The sequence below is a fragment of the Silene latifolia genome, unplaced genomic scaffold (genome assembly GCF_048544455.1).
Source record: "Silene latifolia isolate original U9 population unplaced genomic scaffold, ASM4854445v1 scaffold_70, whole genome shotgun sequence".
Classification (NCBI taxonomy): Eukaryota; Viridiplantae; Streptophyta; class Magnoliopsida; order Caryophyllales; family Caryophyllaceae; genus Silene; species Silene latifolia.
Genome location: NW_027413609.1, coordinates 282027 through 291126, shown reverse-complemented (window position 1 = coordinate 291126; position 9100 = coordinate 282027). Strand labels below are relative to the sequence as shown.

Genomic DNA, 9100 nt, shown 5'->3' with positions numbered 1-9100 from the left:
AATCGAGCAGGGGTCGCTTTAAGATCCTTGTTCTCCTCTCTTTCTAGTTTCCAAAACATCTTTCGGATCGAATTTTCGTCGTGAAACGAGGGAGATATCACTGTTTTAAAACTGCTGTCCAGAAACTTTCCAAAACGCGTGTTGCTTTGTTACTTCGTCGACGACGGCCTCTCGAGATAAAATCTACCATCGATTACGACCCAAGACGGTGTCAACGATACATGTAGGTTGAGGGTGCATCAAATCCCCTTCTCTTCTCTCTTTTTATTTCGTTTTTTATGCCTTTTTTTATTGTCTTTTTTTGTTGTTTTTCGTTTTAATTATCGTTTGTTTTAAATTAACTACGAAACTAGTTAGTCCGAGTATGAGTTAAAGTACCACTATGAACACCCGCGTTGACTTGAGATGGGAAAAGAAACCGCTACATCTGTCGGTCGTACACCCCCGTCTCATTTACATATCCTCGTGTTCAAAGTAGGGCATAAATAAAACAATCATCTAACTTTGTTCTTCGTTTTCGACCCTCTTACTGTTTCGGCCAAATCGATGGACCTTAGGACCCGTTGCATGTTAGTTTAACTTCTGATTGTTAACCTATGACATATTTAGATAACATTAATTTAATTTAATAACCTAATTAGACACGATAGGTGGCTTCGACGTAAGTTATAAAATCAATCGACGATTTCTGTAAATAATTGAATGCATCTCTCTCTTTCACCTAATTTCTCGCTAGTATAAGAGTGCGTGATTAGCACCTTCTTATTGACACTCGATGAGTTAATTTAATTAGCGAATTTGACCTAATTAGACCCTTTAGGCCGTGTAGAATGCACCCTCGTGCGACAATCAATCAACATCGTTTTTTTACTCGTTTTCTAACTTGTTTCTTATCCCCTTTCGCCATCACTCGATCTAATCAATGAATCTAACTTAGGAACTAGGTTGGCCTTGTCTTGGCCGTGAGGGTGGCCGTTGGTTTGGGCCGTGGGGTGGCCGTTTTATTTACCCTTCTCGTTTTGTTTTTATACCGTTTGTTTCCTCGTTGTTTCATTGTTTGTAATTTATCGTTTGTTATCGAGTTGTATTCTTTTCAAGTTAGCTTTCTTTTATTGAGTCAAAACCTTTTCAAAAACCTTGGTCTTGTTTGGTTAGACGGTTGTTCCCCAATGCTTGTAGGAGCGTAGTAAACCGCATGTTGTCGAAAGCAACATGGCCCGGTTTATGCTAATGCATGCTTTGGTGCGTAGCCCTATGTCTAATTCGATGAGATTAAGCACGAGCACGCATTACGAGGAGTGACCCAAGGACCGTGGGTCATGTGAGCCGTGGGCCACCCTCATGTGCACGGTTTTCAAGGCCCAATGGCCGTGTGTTTTGTGTCGTGTTTTGAGTTGTATGTAGCAATTGTAATTAGATCGAGTTGTAATTTATTTATCGTTGTGTCGGCATGAAATGCCTGGTTTGTAATAGGTAGATCCCAACGGCTCCCCCATTCCCCCTTAAGCCTTGTTTGCTTTCGTTTGTATGTTGTTAGATTAATCAACCCACATGCTAAATTACAACTTTGACAAAGTTAGTTTAGTTGCATATAAAACGACATAGAAATTGTTGTCACATGATAGGGTTAAAACAACGTTTGCATATCATACATCGTAGTAGCTATGACCTTGTTTGAACTCCGACACTTGACTTAGTAGAGGCCGTTATCGACGGGCGGGGTTGGGTGTCCTTATGGGCTTCCCAACACGTACCCTCACCCCTTACTCAAGATCTATGGTTTGTGGATCCGTCTAAATACCATTGGATTACGAGAGTCATTCAATCGAGTGATATAGGGTACAAGTCTTTATCTTTAATCAGTCGTAGTCGATTGGCTTTATGCTTTTCGATGAAAGGTGTAAAGTTGACTTGAACGGTTCCAAGTTCCCAAAAAACTTGGTGGCGACTCTAATATGTCTTAATTCGATTCGAAAGAACCTCGAGTCGATTATGCCTGGTGTGGATCCCGCGGACGCAGTTCCCGAGGGCCTTGTCCACAATTAAGCACACAAAATCAAGTAAAGGATGCATCTACAAAAGAATAGCCACTTTCCTCATCTAAGTGGCGGAAATTATCTACAAGGGAAGCAATTCAAGGGTACACACTCCTTCATAGATGCAAATTCTTCAAACTACTAAGCCTAGAAGGATACCAATAAATCACCTCCAAGTTGTGTCAAGCTAGGGTACCTCTGTCCTCAATCGTTAAATACTTTTGTCAAGAGTAGACTCCCTATGGCGTTAGAAACACTAGAGGATCGCGGAATTCCCCCGCTTGCCTAGACAAGAAGAAGGGTCGTCCCCTCTCTACCATGCACAAAAATGGATACGATGGATAAAGGGATCAATAGATATTTGAGTTTCATTTTGGGAGTTTGCTTTGTTTTTGTTTTTCCCCCCAATTTCTTGTGGCATATAACATTTTGAGAACATTTCTTTTGCCATTTGTTTTGATATTTGGCAATTCAATACTTGACAACTTTTCAACTTTTTCTTTGCATTTCTTTTTGAACATTTTCAAAGTCACCCCATATGTAGTGAGGGTGCCTTATATTTGAGGCTTTAGGAGTCTATTTTTGCTCCTCTTTTCATTTGACGCAATTGCAAACTTTTTCACTTTCTTTTCATTTCTTCGAACTCAAACCTATTTCTTTTTGTGCCCATTCCCTTTGATGACAAAAATGTGATAGAACATGGATGATGGATGCATGGTTTCAAGGGTCACCTTGGAATACACGGTAGCCAAGGAGTTATCACACCACACGGTACTCTTGACTAGGCCTTAATCCATGGGTCAAAGGATACTAGCATGACACATCCTAGGGTGTTTTACAAGTATTCTAACAAGCAAAGTCTTAAGAAGAAAAAGCATCTACTAGGGCCTATATACACTTGTCAAGCTTCCTAAGTAGACGGTTTCGCAAAATTTTCTAACATGCAAACTACATGCTAATGTGCAACTAGCATATAAACATCCTAATGCAAATGATTCTACCAACTAATATGCCATATAAACTAAATGCAAGTCCTAAATTCACATTTTTATACCGCATCAATCAAAATAAAGCAAAATAGTCATTAACATAAAGAGGAAAAAGGAGATTGGAAAGATCATATCATGCGGTCTTCAAAATCCTCATGCCTCGGATGTGGCGTAGTCATTCAATGTGAACAAGGATAAAGCAAACACAATATATTCAACATTATATACAACTATACACTACAAAGGAAATGAACTTGTTTTTGGATTTTCAAATTTTTCAAATTTTATGATTTTTTCGAAAATTGTTGATTTTTTTGGGTTTTTGAATAAAAGTTAAGTTAGAATTCCCCATCCCCACACTAATATGGGAATTGTCCTCAATGGCCAAAATGATGGGAAATCATGCAAGTATGATGCATGAATTCTATGCTAAGTGCAAGCTACACTAATCTACACTACATGATGCATGGTTTTTTCTTTTATGACGGAGAGCGTAATTTATATTACCTCCCGTTGCGTATGCATGTACTTCCCCAAGCCGAGATAGACATTGTTTCTAATGTCCTAAAGTTGGGGGTAGTTCATGCACACAAGATGCAATGCATGAAACTAAATTGTCATTTTGGATTTTTAAAAGTGGGAACAATGAAATAAGAACACCTCAATGGGGCCGAGGTGTTAGTCCTCTATGTTGCTAGGACTCTCCAACTATGATCAAGATAAAAATAAATAAAACAAAGAAAGAAGTAGACAAACCTCAAGAGGGTAGGAGCCTCCAAAGCTTGCTAGTCTTCCACCATATCATCATTGTCATCATTTTCCTCAATAGAAGTGGACTCATCACTACTCCCCTCTTCACTTCCTTGCTCACTTCCTTCATCACTTTCTTCATCATCTTCATTAGCCTCTTCTTCTTCATTTACCTCTTCAACAATGCCCTCATCATCAACAACCTCATCACCGACAACCTCATCATCACCCGGTATCTCACCCCTAGATGCACATGGAAATAAGACTTTCCTATCCGCCCAACTAGGCAAAGGACATGAAGGATCAAGTAGTCCTTTCCTAGCTAAATGAAGGAGGGGTGAATATTGGGCTAAGTATGCATCTTGCCGATCCTTATAAGCTTGTAGTCATTGCTTGCTTTAACACCTTCAGGTTTGAACTCTTGATACTTGAATGGGTAGGGTGCTGTGACAATGGAGGTGGAGGGCATTTCAATTTCGCCCCTTTGTTGACGGATGATGTATTCGGCTTCCTTTGAGAAGGGAAGAAGGTAGTTTGTTCGATGGACACTCAAACGGCATATCTTGGAAGGCAAAGTAAAAGATCTAGCATCATTGGTGAGCCACCCATATTTGGTGTCCAGAGGATTATGCTTGACCTACTTGTACTTGTTAATCATGGCATCCATGTCAATGAGATGACCCCCTCTTTTCGCCACATACTTGTTATCCTTGTTGAAATTCGGATCAATGTACTTGGCCAAGAGAGTAACTAGATCTCCATTTACGATAAAAGAGGTGCCTTCCTTTCCACAATCAACATTGAGCCATCTTTCCACCAAAAGCCTTAGAGCATTGTAAGGCTTAGTGAATTCCCTTCCAATATTTAAGGCCGACTTAAGTAGAAAACAATCGAGCTTGGTAAAGTGGTTAGTGTCTTTCTTGCAATGATAGTATTCTCGATGACCTTGTGCCAACTCTAATGCCCGGATGGTGGACTAAAAGAGCGCGAGAAGCATGAAAGTTCTAAAATTTCTTCCCGGAAATCGCCTCCCAAAGAGGAGCGGGGTCATATTTTTCGGGCTTCTTATAATAACGAGGTGTATCACTAAGACCTAATGCTTTACTCAAAACATCAAAGGTGATGCGCCTATTCACATTGGCAAGGTGAAATTCGATGTATTCTCTAGTCTCTACCTTAGTCACTTTCAATGAACTCAAGAATTCCAAGGTAAGGGAGGGGTATGTCAATTCTCTTGTAGCAAACAATTTTCCCAACCCCATGGCTTCAAAGAAGGCTTTCGTTTGTTCAAGGATGCCCAATTTGTTCAAGGCATCTTCACATATGAATTTGGTGGGTAGAAGGGATTTCTTAGCATACTTGGCAAATGTATCCCTATGGGAGTTAGAAATGAAAATTACCTCCGGATAGTTTGATAATTGAGCAATTTCCGGAGTTGTTGTTGTTGTTTCCAAGGGAGGATTTTGTTGTTGTTGAACTTCCAAGTTTGCACTAGCAACCACCATAGCCATTGAGGCTTTCTTTGCTTGAAGGCATTGTTGCCTTTTTGAGAGTGCCTTTGCCTTGAGTGCCTTTGTTGATCCTTTTGTTCTTGCCATTGATGATTATACCAAGAAAAGATTGAAAATCTTCAATTTTAAATTATACCCAAATCGATTTTAAGATGAAAGGATTTGCCTTTGTATTTCAAAAATCGACTCAAAGGTTGAAGATTTTAGTGCTTGGATTTATTATTGTTGGAAAAGGAGTGATCGATTGTTGTTTAAAGGAAGTTTGTATTTGATTTTGTTGAATTTGGTTAAGGAAATCTTGTTTTTGGTGATGGAGAGGATGAGGGTTTTTGGGTTTTGGGGTTTTTCGTAGTGTTTTGAATGTATAAATGAAGGAATGAATGTGGGAGGGGTATTTAAAAACACCCGAAATTTTCGAACTGTAGGGGGAAGACGAGCGGATTCCCTTCGAGACGCTCGGATTCTGCCTGATCTGGGTATAGGAATTCTCGCCTAAAGACGAGCGTCTTTCAGCTAGGACGCTCGGATTCTTCAGTTGCAGGACGAGCGGATTCCAATAAAGACGGGCGGATTCTGTTACAGCGAGTTTTCTTATTTTGCATTGGAAGAAAGACGGGCGTCTTTCTGCAAAGACGAGCGGATTCTTTCAGACGAGCGTTTTCTCTGCCGGGACGCTCAGATTATTCAACAGTCCCAAATTTTCAATTTTTCTGTTCAACTGGAGGGACGGATTCTGCAACAGATGCCCGGATTCCCATAAGACGAGCGGATTCCCCTTAAGGACGCTCGGATTCTGCTTGTTCTACCCGGATTCAGTTCCATCCGTGCACTTGCATATCCCGTGTCATTTTCATTCTTCAAATCCTGTGTTCTTCATTGTAGGGGCACTACTAAGGAATGAATAGCCTAGGCAATTGCTATCCCCACACTAAGCTAAAGCACTACACATCAATTAAATCATTAGTCCCTCCCTCACTTCTCTCAAAAATGATAAATATCTTGATCAAGCATAAAGATCCAAAAATAACAAAAATGCAATGTATTAATTAAAATGCAAGTTAGGGAGTTAGAAATATTTACAAATGGTGGTTTGGAGAGGACTCCACCAAACTCTCATCCTTAGTGAGATGTCATGGGGGCATGTCCAAGGTGTTGTTGATGTTTCTCAACACCTTGAAGAAGTAATCAAAAGCTTGTTCATTATCATGATAAAGATCTTCAATAGATCTTTGCGCTTGTTGTCCTTCATGTTGGTCTTGATCGATAGCATTACCAATGTAGGGATTGAAGATCCCTTCAAACTCGTTGTCCCAAAGACCACAAACTTCATCTACTTGGTCACTAAAGATCTCTTGAGTTGATAGAGACAACTCTCCCACTTTTTTGTCTTGGCCAATGAGGCCATCGCCTTAATTTCTCGACTTTGGTGAGCTTTTCAAGCTCTCATTGTTACAATTCACTTGCTCTTTGAATGGAGCATCATCAACTTTCTTCTTCCATTGGAATCCCGACTTCTTCCTATCATCCTTCCGGCTATAATGATCAACCATAAAACATGGTTCATGCAAATGGGGAGCTCTCATGGTCTTGTCAAGATTGAAAGTTATGCTCTCATCTCCCACTTCTAGAGTGAGCTCTCCATGCTTCACATCAATCACCGCACCCGCGGTGTGCAAGAAAGGTCTACCTAGAATGATTGGAATGTTGGAGTCTTCTTACGGGAATATCTTCCCATATCCCTAATGGTGTCTTCGTCGATCCATCGGCCATTTGGATTGTGATATTGGTGCATTTAAGCTCTCCCATCCCTAAACTTTTACTTACCGAGTACGGCATAACACTCACACTATCCCCTAGATCACATAAGGCTTTGTTGATCGTGGTGTCACCAATGGTACACGGTATTGAGAAGCTTCCCGGATCTTTAAGTTTTGGAGGTGAACTCCCTTGAAGTATTGCACTACTCACCTTAGTGAAGGCGATAGTCTCAAGCTTCCGGATTGACTTCTTCTTCGTGAGGATGTCTTTCATGTATTTTGCATAGGCCGGCACGTGATTGATTAATTCCGTGAAAGGAATCGAGACTTCCAAATTCTTCACAATCTCCATAAATTTTCCAAGTTGGTTATCAAATTTGGGCTTGGCTTGACGACTTGGAAAAGGAAGTCTAATCACAATGGGCTCCTTCTCCTTGTCCTTGTCTTCATTTTTCTTTGAAACTTTTTCTTTTGATGGTTCTCCATCCTTGGAGTTTTGCACAATTTCTTCTTTGTCACTAGCTTCCACAACTTCATCCTCAACTCTCTTCTTCGGTGCCTCATACCTTGTACCACTCCTCAAGTGAATGGCACTAACCGTTTTATGTCTTGGGGGATTACTTTGTGGTGGTAATTGCCCCTTTTGTCTTTGTGAGCTTGAAGATGCTAGTTGAGTCAATTGGGTTTCCAACATTTTGGTGTGGGCTAGGATGTTGTTGATGGTGATTTCCTTTGCTTGAGTATCTTTTTGCATTTGAGTGAAAAACTCTTGTTGATTCTTTTGCATTTGGAGCACCGCTTTTTGAACATCAAAACCTTGGTCATTTTGTTGATTGTATGGTGTTTGATTTTGGTAGCCTTGGTTTTGGTTGTAAAAGGGTCTTTGATTTTGGTTTCTCATGGGTGGTGGGGTGTATGTTGGTTGAGGGTTTTGAACATTTTGGCTTTTGTATGAGAGATTTGGGTGGAATTTGGTGTTCTCATTGTAATAGTTTGAATAAGGGGTACCACTCTTGTATTCTTGAAAAGCATTTACTTGTTCATTTGTTCCCCTACATTCACTTTGGTCATGTCCCAAAGTTCCACAATTCTCACATATCCCACTTGGGATTAATGAAGATGCCGTCATGGCATTAACATGATGCTTTGGTGATTTTGAGGCTTCTTCAAGTCTAGCCATAGCTTTTTCAAACTTCAAGTTGATGGTAACAATGTGAGCACTAAGTTGAGCACCCAATTGAGTAATAGAGTCCACTTCATGCTTTCCTCCTCTAGTAGCCTTGCGAGGTCTACTATATTGTGAGTTATGGACCGCCATTTCCTCAATCTTGTTCCAAGTTTGATTGTCGTCAACTTCGGTGAACATTCCATTTGATCCCATGTTGAGAATGTTTCTTGAGTCTTCATAAAGACCGTTCCAAAATTGTTGTACCAAGAACCACTCGCTAAGTCCATGGTGAGGACATGAGCGACAAATTCCCTTGAATCGCTCCCAAGCTTCATACAAACATTCTTCATCTATTTGCTTAAAGCCCGTAATTTGAGCTCTTAGCATGTTAGTCTTTTCCGGTGGATAGAACTTTTTTGTAGAAAGCTAGAGCCAATTTCTTCCAAGAATCAATTCCGAGAGTAGCCTTATAGAGGCCTTTCAACCATTGTTTTGCGGTGCCAATTCGAGAAAAAGGAAACAAGACCCATCGAATTTGGTCTTGAGTTACACCGGTGTGAGATATTGCATCACAATAGTCACCAAAAGTCTCCATGTGAGAGTGAGGGTCTTCACTAGGCATCCCCCCAAATTGGCTTCTTTCGACTAATTGGATAAATGCGGATTTGGCAATAAAATTTCCGGTTAAGTGTTGTGGTGTGGGAGTACCATTGGGTAGGTTCTCCTCGGTTGGTATGGAATCTGATGAAAATTTAGGCATTGTGAGTTGATTTTGTGTTGGATTTTGTGTTGGGTTCCCCTCACCTTCTCTTGCAAAAGGGTTGATAAACTCAATAGTGTTTGGTTGAATATCTACAACCTCACCAATACCTCTCAAAGTTCTCCTAGC

The 9100-nt window shown here is 40.4% G+C and overlaps 1 non-coding gene across 1 annotated transcript; it reads left to right on the top strand.

Moving 5' to 3' along the window:
• The first annotated feature begins 8491 nt into the window (after nt 1-8491).
• LOC141640064 (small nucleolar RNA R71) lies at nt 8492-8598 on the top strand. The gene has a single exon (XR_012542810.1). It is a non-coding gene; the product is annotated as a small nucleolar RNA R71 (small nucleolar RNA).
• Nucleotides 8599-9100: the final 502 nt, after the last annotated feature.